Here is a 15,897-nt window from a genome sequence, read left to right as displayed (position 1 = left end):
CCTTCCTTAAATTTACGATGGAGGAAATGTTGCTTTATATTTAAATTTACGTGGAGTTGAAACCCATAAAACATTCGCTGGTCTGGGCGCGTAATTTTTTCTTTCATTGTAGTGTAGGGTTGAAGCTAAAGACGAAAGATCTGAGCCACTTTCTTTGAGTCATGAAAAAAAAAAAAAGCCGTATATGACGATGAAGAAGAGTTGATCATTATATTTATGCTTGTGTGGTGGAGCTCAGAATTGACGTTTAAAATTATAATGTAGGATTGAAGCATTATATAAAGACTAAAGACCTGAATCATTTCCTTTGAATTATGAAGAAATTTGCCTTATATGACGATGAAGAAGAGTTGATCATTATATTTATGCTAGTGTGGTGGAGGCGCAGAATTGACCTTTAATATTATGATGTAGGATTGAAGCATTATATAAAGACTAAAGACCTGAGTTGTTTCCTTTGAGTTATGAAGAAATTTGCTTTATTTGACGATGAAGAAGAATTGACAATCATTTTATTTATACTAGTGTGGTGGAGCGCAGAATTGACCTTTAATATTATGATGAAGGAGTGAAGCATTATGTAAGGTCATTCGGAAGCGCCTCAAACCTCGCTTCTTAAAGTTACGAGGAAATAAATTTGTCTCGTTGAAATTTGCGATAAAAAGAGTGGAAGTCCATTTTATTTTTGTTGCAGACGGACTCGGAGCGTTTAGTTTTGAAGAATTGCGACGGAGAATTTAGATTAGAGGCGTTTTTGCTCCGCGCCGGAAAAAAAAAGAAAAAAAAGTATCTGTTCTCTCTTAGTGTTTACAGCGAGCGAATTTAAATGTTGCTTCTCTTCCCTATTGTCAAGTTCTTTCTGTTTTCTTTCAATGTTATTTTCTTGTATATTATCGCTCTTTGTCACTTTCCTTATTATTTTTGTTTCCGCTCTATCACTTATCATTCTTTATCTCTGTCTCCACTTTTTATCATCTGTTATCTCTATTATCGCTTACCTCATCTTTATTATCTATCTTTTACCACTGCTTGTTATCGTTATCAGTGTTACTCTTTCTCCTTTTTGTATTATTCAAGTCGCGTCTTCGTTTTTTTTTTTTTTTTTTTTTTTTGGCGCGCGCATGTCCTTATTAACCAAAAAAAAAAAAAAAAAAAAAATCCCCGGCTATCAATTATTACCTGAGGCTCATTAATTACCTCGATATCACTCTTAATGGCCTCACCTGATTGAAAAAAAAGGTAATTACAGTTTTAACTATTACGAGGCCACCATTATTATTATTATTACCATCACTGTCATCATCATCATCATCATCATCATCACTATCATTACAGGCGTGAAATAATTATGAATATGAATTAATTGTTTCGTAATTGAAGCCCGGATGAAGTTTTTTCTAATGGGGTGAATGGGGAGGAAAAAAGGGAGGTGTAAATGGATGGGGAGGAATAGAGGAATAGGGGGGAAGAATAAGGGGGTGAAATAGAGGAGTGGGGAGGGATAAAATAATGGGATGGAAGACGTTAATGGGAGAGGAAGACGTGAATGGGGAGGAATAAATGAATGGGGAAGAAATACAGGAATGGGTGAGGAATAAATATATGGGGAGGAATAAATGAATGGGGAAGGGGGAAAGGAATGGAGAGGAAAAATGAATGAGGATGGGTAAAGGAATGGAGAGGAAGAAATGAATGGGGATGGATTAAGGAATGGGGGAGGAAAAAATGAATGGGGAAGGGGGAAAGAAATGGGAAGGAAAAAAAAGAATAAGGAGGAATGAAGGAACTAATTAGAGCAAGGTAGGCAAGGTAGGTGAAGGGATGTGAGGGAGGAAAAGAAAGCAAATACATAAAGGTAAAACTGATTAGGGAAGGGCAAGGTAAGGGAGGCGAGGGCGGTGAAGGTAAGGGAGGAATGGGTGAATGGTCCTTGCCTTAATGAATGGGCCGAGTGTGTGGGGGAATAAATGGGTGGGTAATTCCATCTCTCTAATGACCGGGTTTATGGTAATGGGAGAAGTCAGTTGGGGTCTTGCCCGTATGCTAATGGGGGGAATATGGTGTATGTAGGGTAACCAGCGGCGTGGGGGGGAAGGGGGATTAAGGGAGGGGGTAGTGTTAGGTAGGTAAGCGAAAGGGAGGGTCATATAAGGGAGGATAGGTAATGGGGTAATGGTAGGGGATGTAAAAAGGTAAGAAAATAGGTAAAAATTGGTTAAGTGGGGGGTGGTTGTGTTAGGTAGGGAAGCGAAGGGGAGGGGTAGGTAAGATAAAGGGAGATAGGTAAACGGGTAATGGTAGGGAAGGTAAATAAAGGGGTGTATGGTATAGCTAAGGGGTGTGAATGGTAGGAAAAGACGAAGGGGTGAATGGTATTGTACTTTATCTCCCTTAGCAATGGTAGGTAGTGAAGGTAGAAGTATAGATGGAATAGTAGGAATAATGGGAAGGGGCGAGAGAGATGGTGAGAAATCAGTGTTAGGGAATGGTAGGGATAATAAGTAATGGTAGAGGTAATATTAGGGAAGGAATGGTTGGAAGAGCTAAATGGGTAAGGATGTAATGGTTGCGGAGAAGGGAAATAAGAGGAAAGGTAAAAAAATAGGCTAGGAAAGGTAGCGAAAGGTACTAAAGGATGTTAATTAAAGGTAAAAGGTAGGCAAGATAAGGTAAGTTAGGGAAGGTAAGGTACAGGCAGTGAGGGTGGCGGAAGAGAAGGGAGGAAAAAGGCAGATAATTTAAAGGTGTAGCTAGGTAAGCAAAGGTAGGTTAGGAAAGGTAAGGGAAGGAGAGCGAGGGTGGCGGAAGGTAAGTGAGGAAAATAGGTTGAGAGTTTAAAGGTAAAATTAGATAAGGTAAGGGTGTCGGAAGGCAAGGAAGGAAAGGTAGGGATGGATTATATAGGTAGAACTGATTAGGGGAAGGAGGATAGGTATGATAAGGTAAGAGAAGGGAAGCGAGGGTGGAGAAGGTAAGGGAGGGAAAAAGAGGAGAATATAAGGGTAAAACTCATTAAGGGAAGGGAAGGAGAGCGAGGGAGGTGACAGGAAGGAAAAGAAAACGAAGAGGACATATAGGTAAGAGAAGGGAAACGAGGGTGGAGAAGGTAAGGAAGGGAAAGGTAGAGAATATAAGGGTAAAACTCATTAAGGGAAGGGAAGGAGAGCGAGGGAGGTGACGGGAAGGAAAAGAAAACGAAGAGGACATATAGGTAAGAGAAGGTAAACGAGGGTGGAGAAGGTAAGGAAGGGAAAGGTAGAGAATATAAGGGTAAAACTCATTAAGGGAAGGGAAGGAGAGCGAGGGAGGTGACGGGAAGGAAAAGAAAACGAAGAGGACATATAGGTAAGAGAAGGGAAGCGAGGGTGGAGAAAGTAAGGAAGGGAAAGGAAGAGAATATAAGGGTAAAACTCATTAAGGGAAGGGAAGGAGAGCGAGGGAGGTGACAGGAAGGAAAAGAAAACGAAGAGGACATATAGGTAAGAGAAGGTAAACGAGGGTGGAGAAGGTAAGGAAGGGAAAGGAAGAGAATATAAGGGTAAAACTCATTAAGGGAAGGTAAGTTAAGGAGAGCGAGGGAGGTGACTAAGGGAAAAATGGAAGAGAACATAATTATAGGTAAGAGTGATTAATGAAATGTAAGGAAAGGGAAGTGATGAAGGTGAAAGGCAAGAAAAAGAAGAACAGGAAAAGGTGAGGAAATTAATCTGTTTCTTAAGGTAAATGAAAGGAATAGTTTGTGTGTGTTTTACAGGTAAAGGTGAAAGACAAGAAAAGAAAGACAGGAAAAGGTAAAGGAAATTGATCTGTTCCTTAAGGTAAATGAAAGGAATAGTTTGTGTGTTTTACAGGTATAGGTTAGAGTAGTAGTTTGTTTCTAGATTAGTATAAGCGAAAAATCTTTAAAGTCTAATAATAAAAGGGGAATAATTGATAGGTGGTAATGGCGAGGTGGGTGAAGGTAAATGCTAGTGATAGACAATGGAGGTAATGGTGATGGGCGGGTGGGTAGGTAGGGAGGGTGAACAGGTCAAGGGTAACGCTGCCCATCTTACCCGAAGAGAAAAAAAAAAGCAGAAGGAAGGAAAGTTAGCGAAATAAATGCATGAATGACAGTAAGGAGGAAAAGAAAATTAAAAAAATGAAAGAAAATATGAAGGAAAGAGACCGCAATGAGACAAGAAAGTAAGATAGTAAAGAGGAAAATAAAATAAATCATGCGGTGTGTCTTGGATGGCTGTATCAGTAGTCGCCCATAATAATGACACTGGTAATAATGATAATAATCGCGATGATAGAATAATGAAAATGATGATAAAAATGTTGCTTCTGACACTAGTACTACTTATAATAATAATGATAAGAAAAATAATAGTAGCTGTGATAATGATAGCTACAACAACAACAATAGGAGCAGCGAGTAGCGGGCTTTTTATTTATTATTGTTTCCTTTTTTTGTGCCCTTGAACTGTCTCCTTTGTTGTAAAAAAAAATAATAATGATGTAAAAGGAACGTGTGAAGTCATGCGAAGAACCAAAACAATAATAGCAACTGTGATAACAACAACAACAACAACAACAACAGCAGCAATACCAGTACTAAAGGCAATGATAGTAATGACCAAAATAGCCCCGTGGTGTGATTAGCGCCGAAAAGGTCACCTGCATAACTTAGCCGCGGAGACACACCTGGCGGCGGGCGGGGCGGCGGGCGGTGGTAGGAGAGTAAGCAGCCACCGATCACCTCCACATAGACGGAGAGAAGACGACCACCGCGTTAACATTTACTCATCTCTGTGGCCTTGGAAAACAATCGTAATGGCGCCCGATACGTTGAGAAATACTGACCTAAGAAGCAACCTGAATATATGAGAGAAAGAACTTGAATATAAAAGAGAGAAAGAGTAACGTTGGTAAAGATAAAAGACATGATAAATAGTACACGTGATAATATGATCAGAATACGAAAAAAATAAAGATAATAAACAGTGATGAGAAGCGTGGATGATAAAGTGAGGATAATCGGATAAAGTAATAATAAAGAGGAGTAATAATGATGATAAACGGATAATAAAGTGATGATAAACGAGTAATAAAGTAATGTTAATGAGGAATAATAAAGTGAGGATAAATGGATGATAAAGTAATAAAAAAATAAAAGCCATGAGAAATGTGGACAGTAAAGTGAAGATCAACGGATAATAAAGTAACTCTAAAGATAAATAATAAAGTAAGGATAAACGAGAATAATGAAGTGATGATAAACTTGTAATAAATTAATAATAAAGAGGAATGACAAAGTGATGATAAGTGGATAATTAAGTAATGAAAAAGAGGAAGGATAAAGTGATGACTAACGTATCATAAAGTAATAATAAAGAATAATAAAACGAGGATAAGCAAGAATAATTAACTCACCAACAGAAACATTGCCGCAAAGAAAGAAAAAAAAAAGATAAACGGTATTTCGGAAAGGAGCGAGGGAAAATTCGGAGGTGAAAGTCGGGTCACTCTAAAACGATCACTCTTGCAGCGCGGGTGTGAGCGAAGGCGGAACCCCCCCAAAAAAGAAGAGAAGAAAAAAAACTGCTAGGCCTATTTTTTATGGTCGTGGGATAAAGTCAGAGGCTCCGTAAATGCAAACAAATGTATCTGACCCACTTAGAAAAAAAAATACGCCTCTGGAACGATATTTTTATTTCTTTTTCGGCTTTGTCTTGATCCGCCTCTTGCCCGTAAATAGTGATAGCCTAAGAACTTACCATTGATAAAGAAAGCAATGGTATCTCTAAAAACATGACCGATTTGAAAACAGGGCGCCTTTTAAACCTTATTTCCTACGTTTTTTTTTTTTTGATAGCCTAAGAACTTACCATTAATAAAGAAAGCAATGGTATCTCTAAAAACATGACCCATTTGAAAACAGGGCGCCTCTTAAACCTTATTTCCTACTGTTTTTTTTTTTTGATAGCCTAAAAACTTACTATCGATAAAGAAAGCAATGATATCTCTAAAAACATGACCCATTTTAAAACGGCGCCTTTTAAACCTTATTTCCTACTGTTTTTTTTTTTTTTTGATAGCGTAAAAACTTACTATCGATAAAGAAAGCAATGATATCTCTAAAAACATGACCCATTTTAAAACGGCGCCTTTTATACCTTATTTCCTACTGTTTTTATTTATTCATTTATTTATTTTATTTTGATCCACGTTTTTGCCCGTAGAGATACATAAGAAAAATGGTGTAGATAACGAAAACAATAATGTGACTAAAAACACTAAATTGCCAACCTATTATACACAAGTCGTCTCTGATATTATTTTCTTACTTTTTCTTTTTTTTCCTCATCCGGTTCCTTGCCTGTAAATACCAATAATAAAAATAATAAAAAAAACAGGACAGCTTAAGAAAATGATCATATATCTAAACTCAAAGATGGTAATATTTCGTTCTGTTTTTGCTAGACTTCCCTCCTTGCCTCTAAACATAGCAAAAATGGATCCAATAAATATGAAAAAAAATATCGTGAAAACTGTCTATACGAGAAATACTTAGTGAGTAATAATAATAATAATTAAAAAAAACACGATACCACTAACACCCAGACGATTATTTTTATTTAACGGAAAGACAATAGCCGGGAAAAGAAGAATTACCGCGTCATAAAACAATGCATGTAAAAGCCAGTAGCGAAAAAAACAACAATCCACTATCATGAATGTGTTTTAAGAAGCAAAATAATGATATACAAAAAAAAAAGGCCGGAAGAGAAGAATTATTGCGTTATGAAACAATGCATTTTAAAAGGAACAGAAAGTGGATGTATAAGAAGAGGAAAACAACAAGAAGTAATAATGAAGAAAAGAATACTGACAATAAAATAAGTAATAATAGAGAAAAGAATACTGAAAAAAACAACAAGTGGTAATAAAGAAAAAAGAAACAAAAAACAAGAAATAATAGAGAAAAAACACTGAAAAACAACAAAAAAGAACTACTGAAAAAAAAGTAATAAAGAAAAAAAACAAAAACACAAACAGGTAATAATAAAAAAAACGCTGAAAAAAACAACAGGTAATAATAAAGAAAAAAATAAAGAAATAACAGAAAACAACAACAGCAAATAATAATAAAGAAAAAAACACACAAAAAAACAAGAAATAATAAAGAAAAAAAATGAAAAAAACAACAAGTAATAATAAAGAAAAAAATCAAGAAATAATAAAGAAAAAAGAAAACCCAACTGCAAGTAATGATAAAGAAAAACAACAACAACAAATAATAAAGAAAATAAAAACTAAAAACAACAACTGCAAGTAATGATAAAGAAAAACAACAACAACAAATAATAAAGAAAATAAACACTAAAAACAACAACAGCAAGTAACAATAGAGAAGAAGAATGAAAAAAACACCAGCAACAACAACAACAACAACAACAACAACAACAACAACAACGAAAAAAAAAACAAAAAAAAAACAGGCGATCATTTTGTAAGTCATGACAGCCGCATAAACATGTACAAATGAAACCTGACCTAAATAAGAGAGGAAGCCGCAAGGGTCGTAAATAACCCGTAATATTAACAGGGCTTCCAATGCGAATGAAACAGAGGGAAGCAGTTTTTCTTTGTTTTCTTGGTTATTTTTTTTGTTATTTTCTTTATCATTTCCCCAAAAAAGAGGGAAGCAGTTTTTCTTTGTTTTCTTTGTTATTTTTTTTGTTATTTTCTTTATCATTTCCCAAAAAAGAGGGAAGCAGTTTTTCTTTGATTTTTTTTTTGTTATTTTCTTTATCATGTCGAAAAAAAGAGGAAAGCAGTTTTCTTGGTTTTCTTTTTTTCTGTTATTTTCTTTATCAATTCGAAAAAAAAGGAAGCAGTTTTTCTTCTTTTCTTCGTTTTTGTTTTCTTTATCAATTAAAAAAAACAGTGGAAAGCAGTGTTTTTTCTTTTCTTTGTTTCATTGTTATTTAATAGAACGCAAACAATGTATAAAAATCAAAAGACAAATAAAAATTAAAATAAAACTTGTGATGACGATGAACGTAAAATAAGTCAAAAGAAAACGCGTTAATCAAGATAATAATAGAAACTTGAATAAATATGATGAAAATACGAGTAAAAAAAGGTAATAAAAATGTGATCAAACGAATATAATAAAAATACGTTGAATAAATACGTTATGAATGCCAAAAGTACAAACGATAAAATTCAGAAGATAAAATGCAATAAATATACGAACAAGACAAATATAATGAAAGTACAGAGAGAGAGAGAGAGAGAGAGAGAGAGAGAGAGAGAGAGAGAGAGAGAGAGAGAGAATGGGGAAGTGAAAGGAAGATAAGGAAGAAGAGGAGGAGAGATAGGATGGAGAACAAGGGAGAGAAAAATGAGGCGAAGAGGAAGAGAAGAGAAAATAAGATAGTAAAATAAGACAATAAAATAAGATAGCAAAATAAGATAGTAAAAAAGAAGGAAAATATATCAAAGAAAACGAAGATAAATAATAATGATAATAACAATAATAATAATAATGATAATAATAATAAGATATAGAGAGAGAGAGAGAGAGAGAGAGAGAGAGAGAGAGAGAGAGAGAGAGAGAGAGAGAGAGAGAGAGAGAGAGAGAGAGAGAGAGAACGAAACCAACAGGAAGAGAGAACGAAAACTGCCAACAATAACGGAAGCTGCAATTACCTGTGGGGGCTTCCGGTGAGGGGGGGGGAGGGGGGAGGGGTGAACAGGTGAGCCGAGTTGACGGGGGCAGGTGAGGTAGGGACAGGTGTGGAGTCAAGGGGTCAGGTGTGTGTGTGTGTGTGTGTGTGTGTGTGTGTGTGTGTGTGTGTGTGTGTGTGTGTGTGTATTATTATTACTCTCATTATTACTCTTACTCCTTTTTCTCCCTTTTTTCACCTTCTCTCTTTCTCTTTTTCTCCTTCTCTTTCTCTCCTTCTCCTTATTTATTACTATTACTTTTTTCTCCCTTTTTTTCACCTATTTTCTCTTTCTTTTTTCTCTCCCTTCCCTTATTCCTCTTTCTCTCCCCTCACCTCCTTTCGTTTCCCTCCCTCCTTCTCTCTCCCTTCCTCCCTCCCTTACCACCAAGAGTCAAATAACACACCTCTTGACCTTCCTCCCTCCCTCTCTCCCTCCTACCTCTTCCTCTCTTCCGCCTTCCTCCTCTTCCTTTAACATCATTTTCCTTCTTCTCTGTTCTTGTTCTTGTTCTTCTTGTTCTTCTTTCTACTCTTCTCTGGTTTTAAATTCCTCGTTATTTTTCTTCTTTTCTCATATTTACCGTATTTATTTATATTTTTTGTCTTTCTTTTCTCGTATTATTTTTTTCTTAATTCATTATTTTTAACTTTCTCTTAATTTTGCTTTCGTTATTTTTGTTATTTTTGGGAAGGAGGAAAGGATAGGAGGAAAAGGGAGAAGGAGAAAGGGTTGAAGAGGAAGAAAATAAAGATGGGAGGGGTTGTATTTTGCGAGGAGAAAAGAAAGGTAGAGGAAAGAATGATAACAATAGTGTTGAAGGGAAAGAAAAAAAAGGAGGGCGGAGTTGTATTATGCGAGGAGGAAAGGAAGGTAGGAAAAATGAAAAGAAAAAGGGGTTGAAGAGTAAGGAAAAGTAAGGAAGAGAAAGAAAGAGTTGAAGAAGAAAAAAGTGGGAAAAAAAGGGGTTGAAGAGCAAGGAAAAGTAAGGAAGAGAAAGAAAAAATTGAAGAAAAAAAAAGTGAGGGAGGGAAATGGGGATGCATGTGACAGGTAAAGAAGGAGAAGAAGAAGAAAAAGAAAGGGTAGAAGAAAAAAATGGGAGGAGGAGTTTCTTAGGACAGGTAAAGAAGGAGAAGAAAGGGTGGAAAATATAAGGAAAAAGGGAGAGGAGTTGTATTTTGCCAGTTGAAAAGAAAGGTAAAGAAAAGAAGAGAAAAAGAGGGTTAAAGAGTAAGAAAAAAAAAGGGGGCTTGGGAAAGGGGGTTTAAAGGACAGGTAACTTTTGTCGTCCGTCTCACCTGTAATTACTAAGGTTGATAATTAAATCCCGTGACCGCAATTGTACCTGAGCGACGCTAATGACCCTGGGAACACCTGGGGCACGGAGGGACAGGTGGAGGGAAAGTAGAGGGGAGGGACAGAAATGACAAGTGGGAAAAGGAAGAGGGATAGTTGGAGGAAGAAAGAGAGACTGGTGAAGAGAAGATGGAGGGAAAGTAGAGAGAGAGAGAGAGAGAGAGAGAGAGAGAGAGAGAGAGAGAGAGAGAGAGAGAGAGAGAGAGAGAGAGAGAGAGAGATGACAGGTGGAATAGGAAATAGGAACTGGTGGAATAAAACTGGAGAAACAGAAATGACAGGTGGAGAGGTGGATGGTAAGAATTAATGGGTGGAGAGACAGTGAAAGGAGAGAGATGAGAGGTGGAGAGAAAATTGATAGAAAAGAATGACAGGTAGAAGAGGAAAGTAAAGAAGGAAGGAAGAAAATGGAAGTAAAGAAGAAAGGAAGAATTATTATGGAAAGAAAGAGAAGAAGAAAGAAGTGGAAGAAGAAAAGGGAATGGAAGGCGAAGGAGAGAGAAGTAGAAGGGAAAAGTAGATAAGAGGAGTAGAGGAAGAGCGAAGAAGGGAGTGGTGAGAGAGAAGTGGTGGAGGAGGAGGAGGAGGAAGAGGAGGAGGAGGAGTAAGGAGGCAAGTTCTTCCTTATTGCCTCGTTAAATAGAGTTCATTTTCCCCTCCGAGAGAGAGAGAGAGAGAGAGAGAGAGAGAGAGAGAGAGAGAGAGAGAGAGAGAGAGAGAGAGAGAGAGAGAGTATAAATAACGTCAATTTTTCATTCATTATTAGTTTTAACCGGAGTCATCGTGATTAATATTCTCATTAGTAGCTACTCTCGAATTATTATTATTATTATTATTATTATTATTATTATTATTATTATTATTATTATTATTATTATTATTATTAATCTTTTTTCTTCATTTTTTGGTCTTGTATTACGAACGTGAGGGGAAAAAAGGTCACACACACACACACACACACACACACACACACACACACACACACACACACACACACACACACACACACACACACACACACACACACACACACACACACACACACACACACACACACACACAGAGAGACACCTCCCCTCCCACACACACACACATAACGAACACACACACACACACACACACACACACACACACACACACACACACACACACACACACGAAAAAAATAAATAATAACAAAAAATAAAAGTAAAACTAAACAGTGCAGTGCGATGTAGAAATGACAGGTAGGAGGGAAGGGCAGGTAAGGCAGGTGAGGGGAACGGGACCAGGTGTGTCTTACCTGTGATTGCCTCCTCAAATATTAACAAGGAGGAGGAGAAGGAGGAGGGTGATTGAAAGGGTGTCAATACGATATTTATATGTACGTGAAGACCAGTAGCCAATCACCAGTCGTTTGTCTTATTCCTCGGTTTTGATTGGCTCTCCCTCCTCTCATCCATCCTTCTAAGCTTCCCTACACGACGCGGGCCAATCAGAACAAGGCTTTTATCTACCTCGTCTTTTAATTGGTTCTCGCTCATCTTGGAGGCTCCGTGCGCATGATGCTGACCAATGGGAACACGACACGAGTTTCTTCTTCTAATTTGTCGTGTTTTGATTGGTTCTCGCTCACCTTGAACTGACCAATCACAACACGTTTTGATTTTAACACGTTAGTTGATTTTGTTTTTGTTATTTTGTTTGTTATTAATGTTATTTGTGTCTTATTTTTTTGTTTGCTTTAAATTTTACTTGTTTTTTTCTCGGTATTTTGTGATGTTGTTTTTATTTTGTAGTTTTGGGTAATATTTTGAAATCAGTTAACCAGTTCATATTTTTCTGTTTATTATTAACTTTTCTTTTTGTAGTAATGGTGTTTTTATTGTAGTTTTTATTTATTTTTTCGGTATTTTTTGGTTTCGTTTTTATTTTTATTCTTTAATATTTTAAAATCCATCGGTTAATCAGTTTCTCTTTTTTTTTTATTTATTTCGTTGCTAATTACTAACTCATTATTTTGTCTTATTCTTGTGTTTTGTAACCTTTAATTTCTACGTCATGTTTTTTCGGTATTTGGCGGTGTTTTTTTTTTTTTTAATATTTCGAAATCAGTCAGTTAGTCAGTTTCTCATTCCAAGTCCTGTTCTTGAAGCGTTGGCCAATCACAGCACGGCTCTCTGCCCCTCGTCATCCGATTGGTCCCCGCTCATCTTAAAGCTTCAGGTCCACGCCATTGACCAATCAGATCGCGACTTTCTTCCCGCCGCAGTTTTTGATTGGCTCGCAGGCTTCCCGGTCGCCTCAGGATGAAGTTTTGGCATTATATGTTTTGTAAGGCGAGGAAAACGACTTACCCGAGGCTGAGATCGTCTTAGGCCGGGGTTTTGATTGAGTTCACCTGCGAAGAATCCGAGGCTGGGATCGTCTTATTCCGAAATTCTGATTGACTTCAACTGCAGTTTGTCCGAGGCTGGGATCGTCTTTTTCTATGGTTAGGAACGCCTGCCAGATGCAACACATCCGAGGCTGTGATCGTCCTTTTCTATGGCTATAATCAGTTGTCCGAGCAAGATACCCGAAGCTGAGATCTTCACATATATTCGAGGCTGGGATCGTCTTCTTCTATGGTTAGGAATGCCTCAAAAGAAGCAACACGTCCGAGGCTGGGATCATCTTTTTCAGCGGCTATAATCGCTTGTCAGTGTAAGTTTTCCGAGACTGGGATGATTATATTTATTTCAATCCGAGACTGAGATCGTAATTTTTTTTATTAATTGATTGCTAGAGTGGCAAATCCGAGGCTGAGATGAATCCGAGACTAAGATCGTCTTGGTATATATTTGATTGATTTCCAGAACGAGGAATCCGAGACTGAGATCGTCATGGTATTTATTAATTGATTTCCAGACCGAGGAATCCGAGACTGAGATCATCTTGGTATATATTAAGTGATTTCCAGAGCGAGGAATCCGAGACTGAGATCGTCCCTGTATATGTTTAATTGATAACCAGAGCGACCGATCCGAGAATGAGATCGTTCATCCCAGGCCGATAAAGTAACTATCCGAGGCTGGGATCGTCTGGCTCCAGGGGCTCGGACGCCGACTTTTTCGTAATGATGTTTGTTTTGGATCGTGCGTGTAAATAAGAGGAATATTGATGGCGCGTTAATTAATGAATACCGTTAAATAGCATCAGGTAAAGGTGTGTGTGTGTGTGTGTGTGTGTGTGTGTGTGTGTGTGTGTGTGTGTAAATGAGGAGCAGATTGTGGCGCGGTGACAAAAATGAAAATGAAAGGAATTAATGAAATGAAAATTAATGAAAAAAAACTTAATTGGAAATGAATTGAAACTGATGACTCTGATATTTTTTTTTATTATTATTATTCCTCCTCTTCCTCCTCCTCCTCCTCCTCCTCCTCCTCCTCCTCCTCCTACTACTACTACTACTATTACTTATTAAATATTTTCTTCCTGTACTTGAAACATATGCTATACGTGTGTGTGTGTGTGTGTGTGTGTGTGTGTGTGTGTGTGTGTGTTTATGGATTACAGATGAATAGAATCAGTAGAACAATATGTATTATGATGAATGAATACAGAAAAAAACAAAATAATCGGTGAAATTGAGTCGCGATAAATAGAATGAGTTTTTATTAGTAATTTAAATGTTTGGGTAAAATCTAAGATAAAAAAGTAAGTAAAAGTGGACAGACGCAATTGGGAAGATAAAGATTGAAGGAAAATGTTAGGATATAATAAGAAGAATCCATTGTTTTCTGATTTCAAAAGCGACCACAAAAAACAAAAAAACAAAAAGCAACAACGAAAAGGTGCGGAAATTAATAAAAACAAATATATTACGAGTCAAAATAATCGGTTACCAGAAAATTGGACCTAAGCCTACCAACAGAAGTGCCGGTAGGTCCCCCCCCCCAAAAAAAAAAAAAAAAAACGAAAGAAATACAGAAATGCGGGGAATAGGTAATATCCGTGGAAAAATAGGAGAGAAATATTTATCAACACAATTAATGAGGGAAGGAAGTGATATGTGGGAGAGGCATGTGGTGGAAATGGGCGGTGAAGGGAGGGAAAGGTAAGGGGAAGGGCGCTAATTGGGGGGAGGAGGAGGAGATAATGAAGGAAGGGAAGGGGCTAATGAGGAGAAGGGAGGAGGAGGAGGGAGGGATAATGTATGGGGAATGGGAGGGAGGAAAGGGAAGGGGATGGGAGGGAGGAGGAGGAGGAGGAGGAGGAGGGGATAATGTATGGTGAATGGGAGGGGAGGGGAGGGAAAGGGAAAGGGAAGGGAGCTAATGGGGAGGAGGAGGAGGGGAAGGGGATAATGTATGGTGAAGGGGAGGGAAAGGGAAAGGAAAGGGGAAGGGGGCTAATGGGGATGGGGAGGAGGGGAAAGGGGTGATGTATGGGGAATGTGTGAGGGGGAAATGAGGGGAAGGAAGGAGAAGAACCGGTGCGTGAAGTATGTACAGAAATATGTGTTGTCGAATGTGATTTTTAACGGAGGGGAAAACGAGAGGAGAAAAAAATGGCCCTGTGTGTGTGTGTGTGAGAGAGAGAGAGAGAGAGAGAGAGAGAGAGAGAGAGAGAGAGAGAGAGAGAGAGAGAGACTATGATTGTGTTGTATTATGTATTGTATGGTAATTGTGTATATTGTATTGTGATGGCATTGAAATTTGTGATGTTTAAAAGCAAGTGGAATGTGGTTTTTCGTACTTTAAATGAGGGGAAGAGATCATTAGTGTGTTAAATGAAGTATGATAATTATATATTAGTGTTTTTATCTGTCTTTCTTATGAGTGGAAATGAGGGGAATGTATTACTCTTAGGTATAGCTAGTATGAAGTGGAATGAGGGGAGAGGATTGGTGAGTTAAACTAAGTATGTTATAAGTGTTTTCATTTGGGTTTGTCATGAGGGGAATGTATTACGCTTTTGTTATTTATGTGAAGGAAAGTAAAAGAAAAGAGAAAATTATATGAAAAGGAGAGCGGCGATGTGTTAAATTAAGAATGATGTTAGCGTGTGACTTTGCAGTTTTTATGAGGGAAAATGAGAGGAATGTATCACACCCATCTGTAATCTAGTATGAAGGGGAATGAGAGGATGGCATTGATGTGTTAAAATACATAAGAACATAAGAACATAAGGAGTCTGCAAGGGGGTCAATAGGCCTATGCAAGACAACTCCTGTGAACCTAACCTCATCTTTAATAGGGAAAAATATTACTTTTGTGTATGACGGGAAAGCTAGGGAGAGAAAACGAGGAAAAGGAATGACTATAATTACGGTGGAATGTAGTGTGAGGATACTTTAGGAGGGGAAATGAAGGAAAAGGTCTATAGATGAGGTGGAATGTGGTGTGAGGATAATGACTGAGAGGAATGAGAGGTAAAGGACTGAAGCTGAAGTGGAATAAAGTGTGGGGTAGTGAGTGAAGGGGTTAATTAAGGAGTGGAATTTGGTGTGAGGTAGTTTATTAGAGGAATGAAGGGAAAAGGACTGTAGTTGAAGTGGAATGCAGTGTAAGGTAGTGTATGGAGGGGTTAAGGGGTGGAATGTGGTGTGGGGGAGTTTATTAGAGGAATGAAGGGAAAAATGACTATAGTTTGAAGTGGAATGCAGTGTAAGTTAGTGTATGAAGAGGTTAATTAAGGGTGGAATGTGGTGTTAGGTAGTTTATTAGAGGAATGAGGGAAAGCCATCACTGTTTTGGGGAGCCCGGCCTGGAGGTATATGTCTACTGAGGGGAAATGAAGGGGAAATACAAGCGGGTTAAGGCGAGGTAATACTGCGTTGAATTCTGTTTAGCA

General features: G+C 37.7%; 1 long non-coding RNA gene across 2 annotated transcripts; it reads left to right on the top strand.

Moving 5' to 3' along the window:
• Window positions 1-1,142: 1,142 nt before the first annotated feature.
• On the top strand, window positions 1,143-6,029 carry LOC126981703 (uncharacterized). 2 transcript variants are annotated; one of them, XR_007734060.1, is made up of 3 exons: window positions 1,143-2,971; window positions 3,107-3,255; window positions 3,390-6,029. It is a non-coding gene; the product is annotated as an uncharacterized LOC126981703 (long non-coding RNA). The 2 variants fall into 2 exon arrangements; XR_007734059.1 differs by having other exon boundaries at window positions 3,107-3,374; window positions 3,509-6,029.
• The last annotated feature ends 9,868 nt before the right edge of the window (window positions 6,030-15,897 follow it).

This window comes from Eriocheir sinensis, chromosome 49 (genome assembly GCF_024679095.1).
Source record: "Eriocheir sinensis breed Jianghai 21 chromosome 49, ASM2467909v1, whole genome shotgun sequence".
In the NCBI taxonomy this organism is placed as follows: Eukaryota; Metazoa; Arthropoda; class Malacostraca; order Decapoda; family Varunidae; genus Eriocheir; species Eriocheir sinensis.
This window is presented reverse-complemented; position numbering and strand designations above follow the sequence as displayed.